The sequence below is a fragment of the Somniosus microcephalus genome, chromosome 8 (genome assembly GCF_052327205.1).
Source record: "Somniosus microcephalus isolate GS21.2 chromosome 8, FLI_Smic_1.0, whole genome shotgun sequence".
Classification (NCBI taxonomy): Eukaryota; Metazoa; Chordata; class Chondrichthyes; order Squaliformes; family Somniosidae; genus Somniosus; species Somniosus microcephalus.
In genome coordinates, this window is record NC_140994.1 from 49076350 (window position 1) to 49099399 (window position 23050).

Here is a 23050-nt window from a genome sequence, read left to right on the forward strand (position 1 = left end):
AAACCTTGGCCTATATTAGGGTAATTAAAGTCTCCTAATCTTGCTGCTCTATTTTTGTACACGCCTTTGAAATTTGCTGACAAATTTACTCATATATCTCCTTCTCACTAATTGGAGCCCTATAAAAAACTCCCAACAATGTAACTACTCCTCAACTCAAGCCAAATAGATTCAGTCCTAAAACCATCGAATATATCCTTTCTATTTAGAACTGTAACATTATCCTTAATCAATACTGCCATGCCCCTCCTCTTTTTCCTTCTCTATCATTCCTGAATACTTGGTAACCAGGAATATTACGAACCCACTCCTGGCCTTGTTTGAGCCATGTCTCTGTTAATGCAACCACGACATAATCCCATATAGCAAATTTTGCCTGCAGTTCACCAATCGTATTAGTTACACTACGGACATGGGCATACGTAAAATTTAATACTTCCTTTGTCACTTTTGCTATTTTCATCAATCTGGCCCCTGCAATTTTTGGGATATTTCTAATTTTACTGCTGTTTATATCTCTCTGTCCTTTGATCTCATTTCTGCTCCTTTCTGCTATTTTCTGGTTCCCCTCCACCTGCCAAATTAGTTTAAACCCTCCCCAACAGTACTAGTTAATCTCTCGGTAAAAACTTTGGTCCCGACTTTGTTCAGGTGCAACCTGTCCATCTTGTACAGGTGCCCCTTCCCGAGGAACCGATCCCAATGCCCCACGAATCTGAAACCCTCCCTCCTGCACCGCTTCTCCACCAATGTTTTTCTAATAAGCATTCACTTGATGTGCAGCACTAATAAATAAACTAAAGAGAAACTAAACAGAACAGATACTGGCCCCTATGTTAAAGGGTGGGTGGGCATGGTGCATGCGAGCTCCTGAAACGGGTGGTGAGCCCGGGGACTCGGGGGATCATAACGGTCGGAGCTCATTTCCATCATTTTCTTCAGCCATGATTGGGGGGTGTGCTCGGGATGTGATTGAGGGGAGGGGGGCTCTGGATGTGATTGAGGGGGGGCTCTGGATACGATCGATGGGGGGCTCTGGATACGATTGATGGGGGGCTCTGGACCCGGTTGGGGGCTCTGGATGTGATCGAGGGGGGGCTCTGGACACGATCGGGGGGGGCTCTGGATACGATCAATGGGGGGCTCTGGACCCGATCGGGGGGACGGTGGGGGGGGGGACTCTGGACCCGGTCGGGTGCTCTGGACACGATCGAGGGGGGGCTCTGGACATGATCGATGGGAGGCTCTGGATACGATCGATGGGGGGCTCTGGATGTGATCGAGGTGGGGCTCTGGACACAATCGAGGGGGGGCTCTGGACACGATCGAGGCGAGGCTCTGGATACGATCGATGGGGGGCTCTGGACCCGATCGGGGGGGGGGGGGGACTCTGGACCCGGTCGGGTGCTCTGGACATGATCGAGGGGGGGCTCTGGACACGATCGATGGGGGGCTCTGGATACGATCGATGGGGGTGCTCTGGATGTGATCGAGGGGGGGCTCTGGACACGATCGATGGGGGGCTCTGAATACGATCAATGGGGGGCTCTGGACCCGCTCAGGGGGGGTGTGGACTCTGGACCCGGTCAGGGGCTCTGGATGTGATCGAGGGGGGGTTCTGGATACGATCGAGGCGGGGCTCTAGATACGATCAATGGGGGGCTCTGGACCCAGTCGGGGGCTCTGGATGTGATCGAGGGGGGGCTCTGGACATGATCGGGGGGGGCTCTGGATATGATCAATGGGGGGCTCTGGACCCGATCGGGGGGACGGGGGGGGGACTCTGGACCCGGTCAGGGGCCCTGGATGTGATCGAGGGGGGGCTCTGGACATGATCGAGGGGGGGCTCTGGACCTGATTGAGGGGTGGGGACTCTGGACGCGGTCGAGGGCTCTGGATGTGATCGAGGGGGGGGCTCTGGACATGATCGATGGTGGTGGGGCGGGGTCTGTATGTAATCGGTGGGAGCCCTTGTCAAGAGAGGCCCAAGGCTTCCTTGTGGAGCCCCAAGGAGTACTCCTGCTCCTCCTGGCCCACAAGGACACTTCAAAAAACTTACCTGCCTGGGACTCTGGGTTTGGCCTGGCGGAGTAGCAATCACTGTCCCCTCGCTCAGGCTTCCAACTAAAATTGCAGATTGGGTCCCAATGACGTCACCAAGGGCCAATCTACATATTTAAACAAGACTCCACCAGCTTGGGGTGGGTGTCCTGCTAGCCTACTCTAAAAGAGCAGGTTAACATCAGGACACAGCGGGAAGGCACTGGGATCATACGGGGTAAATTGCTGCCCTCATGTTAACTGCCGCCCCCATGGGTGGTTTCTGCCAGGCGGGTGCGGGGCTGGGGGGTGAAAATCTAGGACATAGTCACAGAAGCTGTATTTAAGAAAATAATATTTACTGACATAAAAGTAAATATTGTTATCATAAAACAGTTAAAAGTGTATAATTGTTTCACAGCAATGAATATATGTACGCACTGAAGTATATGATTCCCTCTTAGAACGTGCACGGATATAGGATGGATAGAAGTACTGATAAATCATCATTGTGCTCTGACAGAAACAAGGTTAACCTGCAAAAATGTTTATGGTTAACTCTTTTTCCGCTGATGAATACAGTGATAAATGACTATCTGAATTTAGATACTAAAAGTATCAGACAGCTACTCTGAAAAAGTGATAATGTGATTTCACTGTAGGCCACCTGTATCAGCCAGTTGCAGAAAGGGTATTTAACAGATCAACGCCCAACCCAGCTACCTTGACAACTAGAGCTCATTGGATCTTTGATATGACAAAGTATTAGCTGATCAGTGAACTCAACAGGAATTTAACAATATTATCTGCTGATATTTAGATCACAGTTATTACAGTTTTCCATAATATGTCCTCAGTAGAGATAAGAATTAGAACGGCTCATCAATTAATCAGAGAGTACATTCCATCACTGGAACATGTCTTATTAGACTGAAACATGGGCACAAATGTTTGAACCAACTTGATTGTCATTTCTCTGCATGAAAGAGGATGAAGAAAGTCTGGTCTGATTTTAGATGTGGTATAAATAGCAGTATGTCTTTTAGACTATATAGGTCAGCATGGTGTTGTTTTCAAGGCATCAAGCACATAAAAATCTAGTTAACGCACAGAGTGTAAATGTTGTTGAACATAATTAGCAATACCCTGCTTTTGAAGAGGTTTTCTTCCCCTAATAACACATCTTATAAGGCACTATTTTGAAGAAGAGCAGGGGGGTTATCCCCAGTGTCCTGGCCAATACTTAACCCTCAATCAACATCACTAAAACAGATTACCTGGTTATTATCACATTGCTGTTTGTGGGGAGCTTGCTGTGCGCAAATTGGCTGCTGTGTTTCCTACATTACAACAGTGACTACACTTCAAAAGTACTTCATTGGCTATAAAGCGCTTTGGGACGTCCTCAGGTTGTGAAAGGTGCTACAGGAAACTCTTTTTTATCCGGCACCGACGGGACCGGCGTGGTGCCGGTTTATCAAAAAGTCCGGATTACAGAGAGCTATAGTTAAAAGGTACGAGAGCTCCGTACACAGCAACAAACCCAGGCTTCCCTGTTGCTTAGCAACAGGTGCAGGAAGCCTGGCCACAGACCAAGCATCCCTGTTGCTTAGCAACAAGTGCAGGAGCCCCCGATTACACAGCCAAGAATCAAGAAACGGCCACTAATATGAAGAAAAACTTAACTGAACCTACTCCTGAATTTTGCCGGTTAACCGAGATTTCCAGTTGTTTGGGTGCCGGTAAATCGAGAGTTTCCTGTATATAAATGCAAGTCTTTTTTTTCTTTCTATGTTATAGAATTCCTCTATATTTTCCACATTACAACAGTGGCTACACTTCAAAAATTGGCTGTAAAGTACTTTGGGATATCCTGAGGTCATGAAAGGCGCTAGATAAATGCAAACTTTTCTTTCTATTTCTGTATACAGTTTAATCCAAAAAAGGATTTATGTTGTGCAATACAATTTCATATTTAACATCTGCCCCATCTTGTGGCATCTATCTTCAAAAATTTAAAAATTGACAGAATTCTAGAACCGAACAACATAGGAAATAGAAAAGTCAAAATCAATGGTATTAAGCTCTTGAATTTCAAGTATAATGAATCATTAGTGGTGATTGGACAATAGAAAGATATTCATGTGGCAGGCTGGCATATGAATATTATAACATTCAGAACCAGGCTAGATCAAACACGAGAAGCTCTTTGTCATATTTAGGACAGAAGAGGGGAAGATGTGGGACAGGACAATGAATCTATTATTGGAAGTGTTTACTTCAAGCTGACAAATATATAGAAAATACTGGCTGGTTAGGAGTGGATTGGAACACTGTAATCCTGTCATAGAGTTTGTGTGGCAATATAAACTACTAAAGTAAAGTTTAGCTATTTGATCTTTGGCATTGAATTATTATTTTTAATCCTCTGCTAACCATTATATGGATTTTTTTTTAAACCTCTGTCATTGGGTGATGATACAAAATGGCATTGAACCTCACGGAATATCAGGCTATTGACAGGAGCTTATTGTTTCTTTTACAGATGGCAAATGAAAAAAGAATGCACCATTCTCCACATAATTTAACCAAATAATTTCCATCAACAATGTATAGTACACTGACATGTCAAGATCTGTAGGGAAGATGTTCGCCCAGCACTTCGAGTTTCACCAGCAGGATTTGGTTGATGCTAGAGTCAGGAAATTGAACAATGAGTACTTCCACTTATTCTCCGCTGGATTTGCACCTCGAACGATTTTCCATCCAGGTAGGAATGTAACGATGTATTCATCCCACATGCTACTGAGGACCCATAAAACAATACAAGATTACAGCATAGAACATGGCCAATCGGGGCTAGGAGCTTGCCTGTATAGATTTTAATAACTAACATTGGCCGACCACGGGAAATCTGGTGACATGGGCTTGTGGACAGAGCAACCTTCAGAGCCAGGACCAAAACCTTTACATTCATCAGTCTCCACTACACAAAGAACAGTTCACAAGATTTATTATATACAGAAAAGCAAAGTACCCCCTCATAATACTGACTGTGTAAGCTCCCACTAGTTCAGAGAAGACCATCTAATTTCCATTGCCACGGGGGTTCGCTGGTAGGCGATCAACAGAAGCCCCAGAGACATTATGGGCTGGATTTTCCGACCTCCATGGGTGTGTACGAGCTGTGTACGCACCCGTAGGGGCCTCGCAAGTACCGGTTTCAGGCATGCGAAGTGCATGCGCTGAAAACCGGCATTTCCGATCTGTCAAGAATTGACAGATCATCTGCCTGCCCTGGAGAAGGGCCTCTGCGGGTGGAGAGTTCCGCTTTCTGCAGAACCTCCGCCCGCTGAAAACCCTTAGAAATCTTACGCCTGGTAAAAGCAAGCGTAAGGCCTGCTTTTACCAGCATAAGAGTTTGTTTTTTTTAATTTAATTTTTTTAATTTCACTCATTTATCATTTTTAAATACTTTAAAAAAGGTAAGTTTATTTTTAACCCCATAAAAAACTTCAATATTTTTTCAAAAAATTTAATTTTTGTTTAAAATATTTAATTTAATGTAATTTTAACTAATTTTAAATACGTGATTTAAAACAAATTATTTAATGTTTTATTGTGTTTTTTGAGTGATCCTCATTCACACTTTTGACAGATCTGTGTGGAGAGACCGGTCAAAAGTGTGAAGGGGGATTCCCTTCTTTGATTGGTTCCCCATGGCCTACGTGATCCCAGGGATGCTTGCGAACCGCCTGTGCCCCTGGGATACCTGGGCCTCTGCACGTGCAGACCAGGAGAGGCCCAGGATCGGAAGTGTCGGGACCTACGAAGCCAGCAGGTAAGTTCGTAGAATTTTCCCGATCGGAGGCATCCGCACGCAGGAAGCCTCCGATCGGAAAATCCGGCCCGATTGTAATCGGCCAAATACGGCTATTAACACCGTTCCTCCAGGATTTCCGCCAAAGTTACAGATGGAGATCATGAGAACCCCATAGAAATTCGGGGCCCATGTGTGCTATGTCAGATATGTTTTCTGTCTTGGGATTAACTAACACTGCTATTCTTCCATGTGGATTCACACAAGTTTTCCTCCGGTAGCAGTCTTTCCTCACTTTGCAGTCAGCGTTAAAGGTGGAAAGCTAGATAATCCTAAATTAGAAATGTAGGAACATACAGAACTGAAAAAGATTATCATAGAAAAATTGCCGAAAAGCTATCTAACTCCCTCATGAATTTGTTGACATTATTCTTCCTCCACAGTTATGGAGTCAAGGGAAGCAGTGGCGAGGTAAAGCTGGATGTCATCAGCATGCATATGAAAGCTGAGCTGATCCCTTGCCTATGGATGTCACCAATGGGTAATATGTAAATGAATAAAAGAAGGGGGCCAAGGAATGAGCTTCAGGATACATCAGATATGACTGTGCAGGGTGGAAGAACAGCAAGCCCATGGAGGTATATTATGGAGGAGGGGCACATTTCTGGTCATATTTCTAATTCTCCCACTGTTTATTGGTGTCCATTTCTCCAATGTTAAGTACCTGGAATATTTTATATATTAAAGTCACTATACAAGCATAAGGAGTTGCTTTATTTCTCTGCCGTCATACCATAAGGTCTTGTTTGCCTTCTTCACTGGTGTTGCACACAGCATGGACAATTTTAATGAGGTTTCCCCCAGTACCTCCAGACCCCTCTCCTGTGTTTTGGTTCACATTTCTGAATGGACTTTACAGACATTTAACAAACACATGTAACACCCAACAACATTAAGCCAGCTGCAAGTAATTCCAAACTTACAATATGTCAGCTGCTCAAATGAAAAGCCTGATTCATGGACTGTGCGCCGTCTCAATCTGTAGATGCGGCCCTGAAGAGGAAAGGGGCCCTTTTCAGCTCAGCAGGTGTAATACCAACAAGACCAGGTGCCATTGTGCCTTGCAAGTGGTTGTTCACTGTGTCCCTGACCCTCCAGGCTTCAGATGAGGTCAGGAAAACGTTCAATTACTTGGACAAAAGTACAAAGGTAAACCAATGCTAATATGTAAATGAGGGGTCAAAGGACCAATATGGATTGTGAAACCATCTATGAAAAGCTACTTGTAGTGTAAAAGTTCTGTTGCCACCATGAATGATGTAAATACGGTGTGACAGTTGATATTTATGTGCAAATGGGCTACAAACAAAACAGACTTCCAAATAGAGGGGAGCTCAATCTGGCTGCTAATGTCAATCCATATTAATAAGGAAGCAAAGACTGTCCAATAAAACACTGGAAGTGGGAAGAAACTATTATATGGATAAGAAGGGGTTGATTTTCGTTCAGGTGCGGGGAATTGGCGGTTTCCCCGAATTTAGTGATTCCGACACGATTGTAAATGGGTCTGTGAGATTGATGCAAATTTAAAACAATTGGCCAATTGATTTCCAGCGTGTGGGAAGCCTTGGCAATTGAGTATTTCCAGTCAGAAAGACACAGAATATGATGTCATCATTGCTGCTGGTTTTAAGGTCCACAGCAAGCCTTGCTTCCTCTGCAGGCTTCCAACCTTCCACATTGAGATGGAACAAGAGCCTGCAGGAGGTACGGCCAGTGGGAGGGCCAGATCTGCGCCCAAATTTGATGAGGCTTCACTACAGGCATTATTGGATGGTGCTAGGGCCCACAGGGAGGTCCTCTTCCCTTCTTCAGGCAGGAAGAGGCCTCCCAGCCAAACCAAGGCGGTGTGGCTAGAGGTGGCAGGTCAAGTCAACTCCTTGGGGCTAACACAAAGAGCGTGGTTGCAGTGCAGGAAAAGATTCCATGACCTTCTTCGCACTGGAAAAGTAAGTACTGTATGATGTTTCCATCACCCTCAATCTGATCCCCATTGCATTTCCTCACCAGCACTCAGCTTTAGCAATCTCTTCCTGCACATCCCACTAGACACTCACATCCATGCACCCTTACCCATTCCCTCTCTCTCTATGCTCACATTCACAGAACTATTCCACCATGCAGCCCTCACACTCCATCTCACTCTGATGCTTTGAACAGAACTGACAACACACAGGGAGGGCCCTTGGTCTTGCAACCTCACTCCATCTTTGTCCCCTTCTAAGTATCTATGCTATGCAATCTCTGCGCTCACTCCTTCATTCTCACTCAACCTCCACTTGTCTCCCTCATTGCAGGAAAAGAGAGCTCACAACAGGAGAGAGCGAGCCAGGACAGGAGGAGGGCCGCCCTCATTAGCCCAGCTCACCCCCTGGGAGGAAGCCGTCCTGGAGATTGTCGGGGCTGACAGAGATGCGGAAGTTGGGGAAGGACAGACAGGTGCATCCCCACAAGCTGGTGACAGAATAGTTTTCCATCTCTCTCATTGGCATTGCATGAGTCGCTGATAATGATTCTGAAGCTACATCATATGGACTTATGATCATCTGCAGAATGCAATGTGCATGTAACCTTGGCATCACATCTCTAACTTTTTCCTTGACTCCCCCACAGGACCATCGAGAGCCCCCCTCCCTGCTCTGCAGGAGGAAGAGCCTGAGCAGCCAGACTCCTCAGAGGAATCTGCAACCTCTGAGGGCGCAGCGTCATCAGCAATAAGCGCACCCAGCACCAGCGCAGACACTCACACCTCGGTGGGACCTTCAGGACATGGAGTAGAGTTGTCACCTGGTGTATCACAGCTCACAAGGTAACATCAGCAGATTGTGGAGACAGGGACAGCAGTGGAGAGTCCTCGTCGGAGGGCGCAGGACTCTGCCAGCTCGGCTCAGCTGTATGTCGACCCTCTGCCTCTGCGTCCATCCGTAATTTCAGAGGTGATGGAACTCCAGGCACAGATGCAGGAGTCTCTGACAGGTTTTGTCTCCAGGGTCGCTGCGAGTGTGGAGCGAATGGAGGAGTCCATAGCGAACATGAGCAGAGCCTTTGAGGAGTCATTGGCGCATGAACGCATCACCATGGAAAGGATGGCAACCTCCGTGGAAAGGGTGGCTACAGTAGAGGAGAGGATGGCTACGGCCATGGAGGAGCTAAGTCGCCAGAGTGTTGAAAACATGGTGAGTGTTCAGAATAGACTGACATCTCTGGAGGAGCGATGGTCAGCTATTGAACAGAGAAACCAGACCTTCATGGCAGGCCCTCTGAGTAGGACTGCCATTGTAGAAACGGGTCCCCATGGCCCCCCTGATGTGCAGCAAGCTGCTCTCAAGCCACTTGCAGGCACTGAGGGGGACCTGACTCATGAGAGGGAGGTTGATGGCAGACCTCAAGGAAGTGGGGGCTCCTCTCCAAGCGTTCACACTTCCATGCCACTGCAGAGCCCTCGGTCAGAGCCCTGCCGGAGTCCACACCCAACAGAGATAGAGGTCTCAACCCCTGCACAGCCGCAGGAGCAGCAGACTGCTGGCAAGCCCTCACAGGCTCGCCATCCCAGAGGACACCCACCAAAGGTGTCGAGACAGGAGCAGCAGGAAAGTGAGCAAGGGGCCTCCACACCTGCTGAAGCCACAGGGGAACCACTACGTAGGAGCACGCGTAAGAGGAAAATAAAGCACAAATAATCACAAGGGTAGTCACTTGGGTGAAATGTGTTTATTTTTAAAATGCCATCAGTTGGTTCTTGTAAATAAAACTTCTGATGGCAACTTCTGCAGTTGTGGCGTGTGTCATTTCATGAATGGGGCTGGAGGTCCTCTAATGCCTCTAAAGGGGAAGGAAAAAAAGGCCTCCCATGCTTCTGGTAGGTGCCTCAGCTGAGGAAGCGCTGAGTGAGGGTGGCGAGAGGGGTCTCGCAGGAGTTTACACTGGAGAAGTGTGTGAGGCTCCAAACTTCCACAGCTGTGGTTATGCCTTCGAAAAGTTCCCCCAGACCTGAGCCAACAAAGTCCTGCCAGCTGCAAATGATGACTGATCAAATATCCTCTTTAATGTTGGACCTGCAGCTGATAGTCAACAGGCCAATAGTGTTCACGCCAGGTTTCACAGGCGTCATCCCCACCAGGCGTGTTTTACATGGGAAAAGGGTTAAACAGGCAAGGGCCTGTTAAAATGGGATTATAAAGGCCAATCAGTGCTGTTTAAGGGCCCAAAAGACCAGTCCCGCCTGTTGCAGGCGGGACTGGTTCGGGTCAATCAGACACACCTAGGTTAAAATGGCGCAGCGGCGGGAACCAGGCGGGGGGGGGGGGTCGCGACCCCTAGGTTTTGCGATTTTAACCCCCCGCACGCCTACCGCCTCACGGCCCAATGAAAATCAAGCCCGAAATGTCTACAGCCAGTGTCTTTCATGTCTTATGTTTGAAGTGGTGTGAAAGAATTAATATTCCCTATGCATGATTTGGCACAGCAGGGTATAAATGGCACATGTTCTTTAATTTGGAAGTGCTACCCATCTTCTTTTATCTGCACCATTTGTTAAAATGAAATATTTAGCTTCCTATAGGACATGCTGCTGCCTAATAATACCAGGGCCAGAAGTGGCACCAATCCTTCATTAGTAGGAAGGGCACAACACATAGGGGGCAATTTTAACCCTATCCACCCGGTAGGCAGTTAAAATTGACCAGGCTGTTTACACGCCCTGGAGCAGAACAATCACAATTTTAACCTGCTCGACTGAGCAGGCGGCAAGGGCAAGGCCATCAATGGACTTACCTAAAGCTGCAAATTTTTCCTTCCAAATCAAAGGCTCCAAAGTTTCTCTGGTCTTCATGGCTGCCTGTCCCTTCAACCTGCTGCTAATGTTGGAATCCTGCAGCAGCAATCATTTCATGCTGTTAGAATAAAATTTTGCTGGACAAGATTGCTGGACAAGATTTTGGCTGGAAAAGACACGAACAACAAATTCGCTGACTGGGACTAATTGAATCACTGCACAGTGAGACATGCCACGCTTACGCATGGCTGGAACAAAGTTCATCTCGTGTCCTGACTGGGACTAATTGAATCACTGAGGACTAACAAGGTTCACTGGTATCCTATCATCGAACTAATCACTTGTATCCTATTATCGAACTAATCACATTCCGCCGGGGAACAAGACGGAACGAAGACCTGAAGAGGCAGAATTGGCAACACAAGTGTGTAAACTCCTGACTGGAGGAAAATAATGATATGCGCTAATAAATGAATTGATTGGATGAATGTAAATCATCTAAAACCAACTTCTTGGAATTGTATATAAGCTCGGCACGTACTACAATTGGGGAGAAGGTGCTCTCGCAGACCGCATGGTTGCAGACGCTTCTCCCAGAGCTCTGTCATTTAATAAAGTTGTCTCTCTTACTCAAAGTCTAGTTTCCGAGGAATCATTTTTCCTACAACAATGCACATCCCCAAACCCCCAGTGATGAGTGCCCAAGCACAGACAGGAGCCTGCTGAAAAAATTTAAATAAGGGTAACCCTGGAAACTTTGCCAGAATCAGCACTGATCAGTCCTGTGGACACAAATCTCTCCTCACTGCACATGAAAATTCTAGCCACAATAACTTGGCATGTTATCTACATCAAAGACCGTTTCATATTATAAGCATTGTAGCATATTTCTTTTCTTTATCTATTGAGTTTCTTGTAAGATGAAGGACCAGGTCCCTGTGATGAACAAGATGCCACTGCTTCATAATAACCTCACGTAGGCACCAGCTCAGAGATATCCCCCCAGGGACATGCAGAGTGAAGGTCAAGAAGAAGAACCGAGTGATGGACACGCACAAGTGAGGAAGAGGACGGGAGATAACAGCTGAGAAACCCGAACCACTGGCTGCAGGACCAGTCCCAGATATTCCTCCTTAACTGCAGGATTCGTGGATGCTCATCTCACAGTGACTGCCTATGGAAGGGAGCTCATCGATCAGTAAAAGTATTTCTTTCAACTCTTTTGAGATTATTCACAGCAGCCTGCAAGAATTGTCAGACAATATTCAGAAGTACATGTCTGATATCATTACAGTGGTGCAAGATGGATTCACAGACCTGCAGGCCATTATCTGGCATATGGCAACTCCATGGCCATCTGCAGGGAGCCCCTTGGACAGAGATCTAGAGCAGAGTCTCCACCAAACGATAGCACCCTCACAGTGCAGCACTCCCTCAGTACTACACTCTAGATTAATCATTCTAGATGTTCAGATCTGTAGTGGGGCTAGAACCCAACATCTTCTGGCTTGGGAGGATATGGCGTGGATGTAACCTGACCTTTATTCATAAATTAACACGGCTAACGAAGTAATGCTAGTGGTTCCTATTTCATGAATAGCGCATTTTTATTAATTCATTCAAGATCTATTGGCAAATGGAATGAGGATCCATTGTTATGGGGGGAATTTAAACCCCCAAAACAGGCGGGTTTGGGTCGGGTGGGAGGTTAAAGTCTTAGGGGTCGATTTTCGTTCAGGTGCGGGGAATTGGCGGTTTCCCCGAATTTAGTGATTCCGACACGATTGTAAATGGGTCTGTGAGATTGATGCAAATTTAAAACAATTGGCCAATTGATTTCCAGCGTGTGGGAAGCCTTGGCAATTGGGTATTTCCAGTCAGAAAGTCGCAGAATATGATGTCATAATTGCTGCTGGTTTTAAGGTCCACAGCAAGCCTTGCTTCCTCTGCAGGCTTCCAACCTTTCACATTAAGATGGCACAGGAGCCTGCAGGAGGAACGGCCAGCGGGAGGGCCAGATCTGAGCCCAAATTTGATGAGGCTTCACTACAGGCATTATTGGATGGTGCTAGGGCCCACAGGGAGGTCCTCTTCCCATCTTCAGGGAGGAAGAGGCCTCCCAGCCAGACCAAGGCTATGTGGCTAGAGGTGGCAGGTCAAATCAACTCCTTGGGGCTAACACAAAGAACGTGGTTGCAGTGCAGGAAAAGATTCCATGACCTTCTTCGCACTGGAAAAGTAAGTACTGTATGATGTTTCCATCACCCTCAATCTGATCCCCATTGCCTTTCCTCACCAGCACTCAGCTTTAGCAATCTCTTCCTGCACATCCCACTAGACACTCACACCCATGCACCCTTACCCATTCCCTCTCTCTCTATGCTCACATTCACAGAACTATGCCACCATGCAGCCATCACACTCCATCTCACTCTGATGCTTTGAACACAACTGACAACACAGAGGGAGGGCCCTTGGTCTTGCAACCTCACTCCATCTTTGTCTCCTTCTAAGTATCTATGCTATGCAATCTCTGCACTCACTCCTTCATTCTCACTCAACCTCCACTTGTCTCCTTCATTGCAGGAAAAGAGAGCTCACAACAGGAGAGAGCGAGCCAGGACAGGAGGAGGGCCGCCCTCATTAGCCCAGCTCACCCCCTGGGAGGAAGGCAACCTAAAGATTGCCGGGGCTGGCCGAGATGTGGATGTTGGGGAAGGACAGGCTTGAGCATCCCCGCAAGCTGGTGACAGAATAGTTTTCCATCTCTCTCATTGGCATTGCATGAGTCGCTGATAATGATTCTGAAGCTACATCATATGGACTTATGATCATCTGCAGAATGCAATGTGCATGTAACCTTGGCATCACATCTCTAACTTTTTCCTTGGCTCCCCCACAGGACCATCGAGAGCCCCTGTCCCCACTCTGCAGGAGGAAGAGCCTGAGCAGCCAGACTCCTCAGAGGAATCTGCAACCTCTGAGGGCGCAGCGTCATCAGCAATAAGCGCACCCAGCACCAGCGCAGACATTCACACCTCGGTGGGACCTTCGGGACATAGAGTGGAGTTGTCACCTGGTGTATCACAGCTCACAAGGTAACATCAGCAGATTGTGGAGACAGGGACAGCAGTGAAGAGTCCTCGTCGGAGGGCGCAGGACTCTGCCAGCTCAGCTCAGCTGCATGTCGACCCTCTGCCTCTGGGTCCATCCGTAAGATCAGAGGTGATGGAACTCTAAGGATAAGGAGTAAGCCATTTAGGGCAGAGATGAGGAGGAATTTCTTCACCCCGAGAGTGGTGAACCTGTGGAATTCTCTACCAAAGAAGGCAGTAGAGGCCAATTCATTAAATATATTCAAGAAGGAGTTGGATATATTTCTTAAGGCTAAAGGGATCAAGGGATATGGAGAGAAGGCAGGAACAAGGTACTGAATTTGGATGATCAGCCATGATCTCATTGAATGGTGGAGCAGGCTCGAGGGGCCAAATGGCCTACTCCTGCTCCTATCTTCTATGTTTCTGTGTAACTCCAGGCACAGATGCAGGAGTCTCTGGCAGGTTTTGTCTCTAGGGTCGCTGCGAGTGTGGAGCGAATGGAGGAGTCCATAGCGAACATGAGCAGAGCCTTTGAGGAGTCATTGGCGCATGAACGCATCACCATGGAAAGGATGGCAATCTCCGTGGAAAGGATGGCTACAGTAGAGGAGAGGATGTCTACGGCCATGGAGGAGCTAAGTCGCCAGAGTGTTGAAAACATGGTGAGTGTTCAGAATAGACTGAATAGACTTTTCGAGCTCCAGCAGGTGCACGATCTTTAATGGAGACCGTATCCTCTCACCCATCCGGATATTGAATATACGCATACTGAGGATTAGCATGGAGGAGTTGTACTTCCTCCACCAGTGGATCAGTCTTGTGGCCTCTCACATGTCTGCGCAACAACACAGGGCCCGTAGTCGTCAACCATGTGGGTAACAATACTCCATTAGTAGCTTTTCTTGGAAAACTAAACATCCTTTCATGAGGGGTGGCATTCGTCGCTGTACACAAAAGAGACCTTATGGAATGCAGCACGTCTGGCAGGACATCCTGCCAGCGAGAGGTCGGCAGGCCTCGCAACTTCAGAGACAGTACGATAGCCTTCCACACTGTCGCATTTTCTTTCTCGACCTGCCCATTACCACGAGGGTTATAGCTGATAGTTCTACTCATTGCAATCCCTTTCGATAGCAAAAACTGTCACAATTCTTCACTCATAAAGGAAGAACCCCTATCACTATGTATATAGTTAGGCATGCCAAACAAGGAAAACAGTTGGCAGAGGCATTTAATTACAACAGCACTAGTCACATCTGGACAGGGGATAACAAAAGGGAACTGAGAGTACTCATCCATAATATTAAGAAAATAGACATTACGGTTGCTCGATGTAAGGGGAGCTTTAAAATTGAGACTCAAATGCTCAAATGGTCGAGTTGCTTTAATAAGATGAGCTGGCTCGGACGGCTTATAGAAGCGGGGTTTGCATTCAGCACAAACACGACAGGTTCTGGTCATTGTCCGGACCTCCTCAATAGAGTAGGGTAGATTGTGGGACTTAATGAAGTGGTTCATTCTGGTAACCCCAGGGTGGCAGAGTGCGTCGTGGAGACTTTGAAGCTTATCTATACCTAGACTAGCACATACTCCTCATGACAAAGCATCCGATGGCTCATTAAATACTCCAGGCCTGTACTGAATATCATAGTCATATGTTGACAGTTCTATTTGCCATCTTAAAATCTTATCATTTTTGATCTTGCCTCTCTGCTTAGTATTGAACATAAAGGCCACAGATCGCTGGTCAGTAATGAGCGTAAAACGTTGGCCAGTGAGATAATGTCTCCAATACCTGACTGCTTCGATAATCGCCTGTGCCTCCTTTTCCACTGAAGAATGTCGAACTTCTGGTCCTTGCAATGTATGAGAGAAGAAAGCTACTGGTCTACCAGCTTGGTTAAGAGTTGCTGCCAACGCAAAATCAGATGCATCACTTTCCACTTGAAAAGGGATCTTCTCATCCACGGCACATGCCACTGCCTTCTCAATGTCCCGTTTGATATTAAGGAAAGCCTCCTGAGCTTCCGCCGATAGCGGAAAATATGTCGACTTAATAAGAGGTCGGACTTTATCTGAGTAGTTAGCCACCCACTGGGCATAGTACGAGAAGAATCCCAGACACCTTCTTAAAGCTTTTACAGTGTGAGGTAAAGGTAATTCCTTAAGTGGGCGTAATCTTTCAGGATCTGGCCCAATTACCCCATTCTCCACAACGCAACCAAGAATACACAAACGTGTAGTATTGAAGGTACACTTGTTTTCATTGTAGGTCAGGTTTAACCTCTTTGCAGTCTCTAGGAACTTCGCGAGATTTTGATCATGCTCCCGTTGGTCGCGCCCACAGATAGTAACATTGTCCAGGTACGGGAATGTTGCTTCCAATGCGTATTCATCCACCATACGATCCATCTCCCGTTGGAAGACGGATACCCCATTCGTCACTCCAAAGGGCACCCTAAGGAATTGGTACAGGCGCCCATTAGCTTCGAAGGCCGTATAAGGTCGGTCTTCTATTTTAATGGGGAGTTGATGGTAGGCAGACTTTAAATCAATGGTGGAGAACACGCGGTACTGAGCTATCTGGTTCACCATCTCAGAAATACGAGGCAAAGGATAGGCGTCTAATTGGGTATACAAGTTTATAGTCTGGCTATAATCGACCACAAGTCTTTTCTTTTCATTAGTTTTAACCACCACCACCTGGGCACGCCACGGGCTATTACTGTGTTCGATGATTCCCTCCCGTTGAAGCCTTTCCACTTCCTCTTTTATAAATTATTTATCTTCTGAACTATACCGTCGACTCTTAGTCGCTATAGGTCTACAATTAGGAACGAGGTTCACGAACAAAGAAGGCAGACTTATTTTTAAAGTAGAAAGGCCGCAGACAGTGAGCGGAGGCTGGGATCCACCATACTTAAGGGTAACGCTCTCATGCTGACACTGGAAGTCCAAGCCTAAAATTAAGTTCACACACAACTGTGGTAATATGAGGAGTTTAAAATCCTTATACTCCGTATCCTTAACGGTCATTGTGACTTTACAATATCCAGTTACCTCCGAAGTAAGGGACTTGGACGCCATCACAATTTCACTTCGAGTAGGATACACCTTCAATGAACAGGAGTTAACAAGGTTGGGGTGTATAAAACTTTCAGTACTGCCACAGTCTATCAAACACCCAGTAGGACGACCATTAATCTTGATGTCCATCATAGATTTCGACAAGGAACACGGTATGGTCTGGTCAACCGTAACCGAGGCTAGAGTAAAACGATAGGCGGCAGCAGAAAAGACATCGGGTACAGGATTACCCTTACACATTTTACTAAAATGTCCCCGTTTCTTACATTTAAAACAGGTAGCCTCTCTGGCTGGGCATCGTTGCCTGGGGTGTTTAGATTGGCCACAAAAATAACACTTAGACCCATGGGGTACAGCCGCAACAATAGGATTGAGTGGAGGCTCCATTGGTGTTATGGATGCCTCACAGGCTCGCCATCCCAGAGGATGCCCACCAAAGGTGTCGAGACAGGAGCAGCAGGAAAGTGAGCAAGGGGCCTCCACATCTGCTGAAGCCACAGGGGAACCACTACGTAGGAACACACGTAAGAGGAAAATAAAGCACTAATAGTCACAAGGGTAGTCACTTGGGTGAAATGTGTTTATTTTTAAAATGCCATCAGTTGGTTCTTGTAAATAAAAATTCTGATGGCAACTTCTGCAGTTGTGGCGTGTGTCATTTCGCGAATGGGGCTGGAAGTCCTCTAATGCCAAGAGGGGAAGGAAAAAAAGGCCTCCCATGCTTCTGGTAGGTGCCTCAGTTGAGGAAGCGCTGAGTGAGGGTGGCGAGAGGGGCTTCGCAGGAGGTCACACTGGAGAAGTGTGTGAGGCTCCAACCTTCCACAGGTGTGGTTAGGCCTGTTAAAAGTTGCCCCAGACCTGAGACAACAAAGTCCTGCCACCTGCAAATGATGACTGATCAAATATCCTCTTTAATGTTGGACCTGCAGCTGATAGTCAACAAGCCAATAGTGTTCACGTCAGGTTTCACAGGCGTCATCCCCACCAGGTGTGTTTTGCGTGGGAAAAGGGTTAAACAGGCAAGGGCCTGTTCAAATGGGATTATAAAGGCCAATCAGTGCTGCTTAAGGGCCCTAAAGACCAGTCCCGCCTGTTGCAGGCGGGGCTGATTCGGGTCAATCAGACACACCTAGGTTAAAATGGTGTGGAAGCGGGAACCAGGCGGGGGAGTCGCGACCCCTAGGTTTTGCGATTTTAACCCCCCGCACGCCTAAAAGCCCGCCTCACGGCCCAATGAAAATCGAGGCCTTAGAAATCTGAATCCCGACACCAACTCGCCTCCTACCCACCTACTTCTGGTCTTAATGGAGGTGGGACAGTGGGGCGGGCGGGCAACACACTCCCAGGAGTTGGGTTGGCACTTTAAATATTATAATGAGACTGCGTGCCTCAATTTGAAGCGCCATTTTAAATTTAACTCTGGGCAGCTGGGTTTCCCAGGCCTCAAGGAACCTGGCAGCTAAAGGAAGGCGAGGGCTGCTGGATTCAGGAAGTAAGTGGTGTTCCACTTACCTGCTGGATCCAGCGTATGTGCCTCACCAACCCCCCCCCCCGCAATCAGATACCCTCCCCCAACCCTTACGATCTCCCCTGACCTCCTCCACAAAGCCGTCGACCTCCCTCACAAGGCCTCCGATCTCTCGCCCACCTCCGATCTCACCCCGCAGACTCCAATCTTCCCCCCCCCCCACCGCGCTCCCGATCTCCAGCCCCCGATCTCCGGCCCCCAATCTCCGACACCACCCCCCCCCCCCCAACCAGCCTTCCAATCTCCAGCCCCCGATCTCCAACCCCCCCTCCGATCCCTCGCTCCCTCCTTTCTAGTCGTCGGGTGGAGCCTGATGCCACAGGCCTACCCACCTGGCGCCGCAGGTCTACCATCTGACAGCCAGTCAGCCTCTCAATCTGGCTGGCTGCGAGCGGGAAACAGAGAAAAAAATGTCAATCAGGTCTTGCTGTTAAATTCGGCAGGGTCTGAGGGCCTTACTGCAATCCAGCCCACCCCCTCCCCCTACGCTCTCCCTGCCTCCGAGTTAAAATCCTGCCCTATGCTCTTGTACAATTAAATTTGATCTATAGGCCTAGAAATTGGGTTTTGGCTTAGCCAGGGCTTTAGCGCCGGAAATTAGTGCCGGCGCTAAGTCCCCTGCGCGCGCCAAAAATTCAGTGGCGCCGCGCCCAAACGGCTGCCAGCGCTACTGAAGGGTCTTAGCGCCTGGAAAAGGGCGCTAACTGCCGTTTTGCGCCGCAATTCCGGCGCTGCGGCACCCGATGCGGTGCGGCAGGCTGGGGAAGTGCAGGCCTCCTCCTTCCGTTAAGGAGGAGCTGCCTGCACCCGGCCGTGGCCCGCGCAAATCTGCTTAAAAATGAGCCCGGCACCTCGGACAAGTGCCGGGCTTGCATCTGTTCCGGGGGGGGGGGGAGAGAAGTCCGGGGAGGGAGCTGCGGGCAGGCGGCCGGCGGGAAAGCGGCCGGCCGCCGCGGGGCCTTTAATGCGCCGGCGCTAACTGCAGTAAGGCACCTCTGACAAAACGCTGGTTGCGGCTGCCACGGGCGAGGCGGCCGCAACTCAATTTCGGAGTTCGGGCGGGTTACCATGGCAACCGGGACGCTGCGCACACCGATGACGTCATCGGTGCCGGCGCAGCGCTACCGAAGCAACGCCAATTTAGGGCCCCAGGGAATTTCACTACTGGCCATAACTCCGGCGCAAGGCCCTCTAGCGCCTCATTGGCTACTGAATTTTCAGCCGATAGTTCCTACACTCAAAATAACATTGATTGAGAATAAATAGGCTATTGGTGCAGGATTCTGGATGTATAAAAGAGCTTGAAAAATAAATTGAAGGTTTACTTTGAATTTAATGACCAACCTAAATTCTTGGTGGCTACTCTTTGGGACGCATTGAAAAGCAATGTGACAAAAGGTTCATTTCTTTCTCAAGAAAAGTTCTCACTAATTAATATTTCTTGAATTGGGGATATTAACAATCATAACCAAATTACTGCACATATATAGAATAGAGGGTTCTTAATTGATCTTTCATGAAAGTGGTATTTGTATAATTCTTTAGTCTTTGATATACCCTGATTCACTTGAGTGAGACCAAAGCCAAACTTACTTAAACGTGCAGAATAAAGGCTGTGATGGATTTGATGTGAGATGATGAAGGGTTTTCAGAAGGATTCTAAAAGTATGAGCCATGTTTATTTGAACTCTTCTGATTTTGTTTTACATTAGTTTAATTAGGCTAAAAAAGGGTACATTTTCCAATTCACTGTGTATAACCCTTATTCCAGTGAGCCTGAAAAAGATCCTATACAGTGTACTAAAGACCTGATTATTATATAATAAGCATGGATCCTAATTGTTTCTATTTGGCTCGAATAAGCTCAAACTTGATAAATCCTGACCAGATTGGCTTTAGGATGGATAATTATGATGCTGATGGTTTGAGATGCTCTTTTTTTAAATGTTGTCTCAGTGTATTGGTACCCGTCAGATGCCATCTTCCTCAATGCCAACAGTGTTTTTGACAGAGATGAATGACCTTATCTGTTTCAGATGTCAAAAGAATTGGACTTTGGAGACAATGTTATTTAATGATTAGAGAGACTGTATTGTTTTCACAGTGCCTCTTCACTTGCTCTGAAAGGAGTCATGAGACAGGGCTGGCCCAATTCCCATTTTATTGCTTCTTATCTTTGGAGTCTTTAGCTGCTGCCATTGGAGCTGAATCAGGTGTTAAAGTGGCTCCCAGGTTCATAGATTCCCTATACACTGATGTCATTCTGTTGTTCCAGGTTAGTCCATTGGGATCAGTGGAGTACTGGTATCTTTTCTGTATAAGTAAAAGTTTCAGAAACTTGTAGGCCTAGAAATTCATTGTAGCCACTTTTGGGGCGGTAAAGTCGGGCGGCCGCTAAAGTTTGCACCCGCCGCCAAATCGAGGCCACTTCTCCGATATTCATTAGCTTCACCCTAAGAGTTTGCTCGAGCGCTAAAACTGGCGCTGCACGCCTCTCTTTAGGCGCTAAGCCGGAGGTGCTGAGCAAGAGCGCCGAGGCCGGGCGCAGCGCAGGTGCGGCCATCTCGTGATTGACAGCAGACACCCTGGCGCCGGCCAGCTCTTAAGGGGGAAGGGTCGACTTGGTCTGCTGCCACGCCCTGGATAGTGGAGCCCTCCAGCTAGGCCTGAACACTGCTGCTGGACCCAAATAGCGCCTGAAGCCATGCAGAAGGCCCGTGAACGAGCGCAGCGCTTCTCAGAGCGTGATCTGAGTGTGCTGGTTGGTGGTGTGGAGAAGAGGCGCCATCTTTTGTACCCGGACAATGGCAGGAAGGCGCCGGTCCACGTCTACCGGAGAGCCTGGAGGCATGTCGCCAGCAAGGTGTCAGCCAACAGTGAGGTCCCCAGGACCGGTGTCCAATGCTGCAAAAAGTTTAATGACCTCACTCGGATTGTCAGGGTGAGTACCCTTTCCAGTGACCTCCTCATCCTTGCATGTGCACCTCACATTATGGGCAAAGGGACCTGAAAGCCCTAATGGCCAGCCTTCATCCAGCAGCTATGGCACAGGCATGAGCATCAATTGCACATTCTGCACTTAACACACTGGCCAAGCTATTCCACCATGGGAGGCAGTGCACACAAGATCAGGGCGACACACTGGCCAGGCTATTCCACCATGGGAGGCTGTGCACACAAGATCAGGGCGACACACTGGCCAGGCTATTCCACCATGGGAGGCAGTGCACACAAGATCAGGGCTACACACTGTACTTAGAGGCCGTCCTTTCTCTTGCAGGCCAAGCTGGCCAATAATAGGAAGAGCCGGACTGCGACCGGGGGAGGCCGACCCCAGATCCAGCCGATCACCGAGCTGCAACATCGCGTGGAGCGCATCATGGGTGGCCGGGTGATTGGCCCCGTTGCATGTGGAGATGCCGACCCTGTTCTGGGCACCAATAGTAAGGACATCAACGTTTGGACCTCTCTCGTCCCACTTGCACATCAGATCTACATCCTTTGCCACTGTCCGACCAATGCGCTGAATGCCACCACTCATGCATCCCTCGCTGACGCCCTCTCCTCACTCTAAAGCTACTCTTGTGCCTTCCTGCTTTCAGATGGTGAGGAGGAGGTCCCTGAACTTGCCAGTGACAGCCCCTCAGAAGAGGAGGAGGAGGAGGAGCAAGAGGAAGGCGGCCCATCAGGGGAACCCTCATCCGCGGCAACCCATGCGAATGTAGGGGACACGTCTTCCCTGGAGGGGAGCGCGGCGGAAGTGTCAGAGGGGAGGGGAGCTCATGGGATCTGCGGCCTGCAGAAACGCGGGAGGGGGGTGGAAGCTCAGCGGCCTTCTCCCCAGAGGAGGGAAGGGTCGGAGGGGAGTCCAATTGCTGGGCCTAGCGGCGTCCAGCAACGCAGGAAGGGTTGGCCAGCTCGGCGGCCTTCTCCCCAGAGGGAGAGTCCGGCCTCCAGTCCGGAGATGGTCTTCGCCGAGGAGATGGAACGCCTCGAGGACTTGTCCGCGGACTCGGAGCGCCGGCACACGGAGCTCATGGGGGTAGTGGCACGGTTGCCTGAGGCCATCGAGTCCCTCTCTCGGAGTGTCACCGACGTCGGGGCCTCACAGGCCATCAGTTTGGCGGAATTCGGGGCAGAGCAGGCAGCGAGTCGGGCGGCATTCGGGGCAGCTCAGGCAGCGAGTGGGCAGCTGATCAGTGGTGCCGTGCAGTCACTGGGTGCTCTGATGAGGTCACTGAACAGGTCAACACGGGCACTCACTGCTGCCACACTCGCTGTGTCAGCCAGGCATCACCAGGGCACCCGGCGCGCTGCAGCAGCACAGCGGTCTGTCCCTCGGCAGATTGGTGCGCATGCTGCAGTGCTGGCCCGGGCGAGTGCCAGTGTCCCAGGCAACCAGCGAGCGCCTGCCATCCGCCAGCTTGCCCCCATTCCTCCAGCCGCCACTGCCACTCCCCCAGTGGAGCTGCCAGGAGCTGCTGCAGCGACTGATGCTGGCCAGCCACAGCTGCAGCATTCAACAGCCGCCCGCTCGACGGCCAGACCTCGACTAGGCCGACCCCCAAGGGCATCTGCTGTCACGACATGTGCCCCTCTGGAGCCTGCCCCCAGCCTTGCAGCAGCCAATGGCCTTACTTTGA

The 23050-nt window shown here is 48.8% G+C and overlaps 1 long non-coding RNA gene across 1 annotated transcript; it reads left to right on the forward strand.

The window, feature by feature from the left end:
* Positions 1 to 4591: 4591 nt before the first annotated feature.
* Positions 4592 to 6624, forward strand: LOC147113509 (uncharacterized). The gene is made up of 2 exons (XR_015079138.1): positions 4592 to 4810; positions 6304 to 6624. It is a non-coding gene; the product is annotated as an uncharacterized LOC147113509 (long non-coding RNA).
* The last annotated feature ends 16426 nt before the right edge of the window (positions 6625 to 23050 follow it).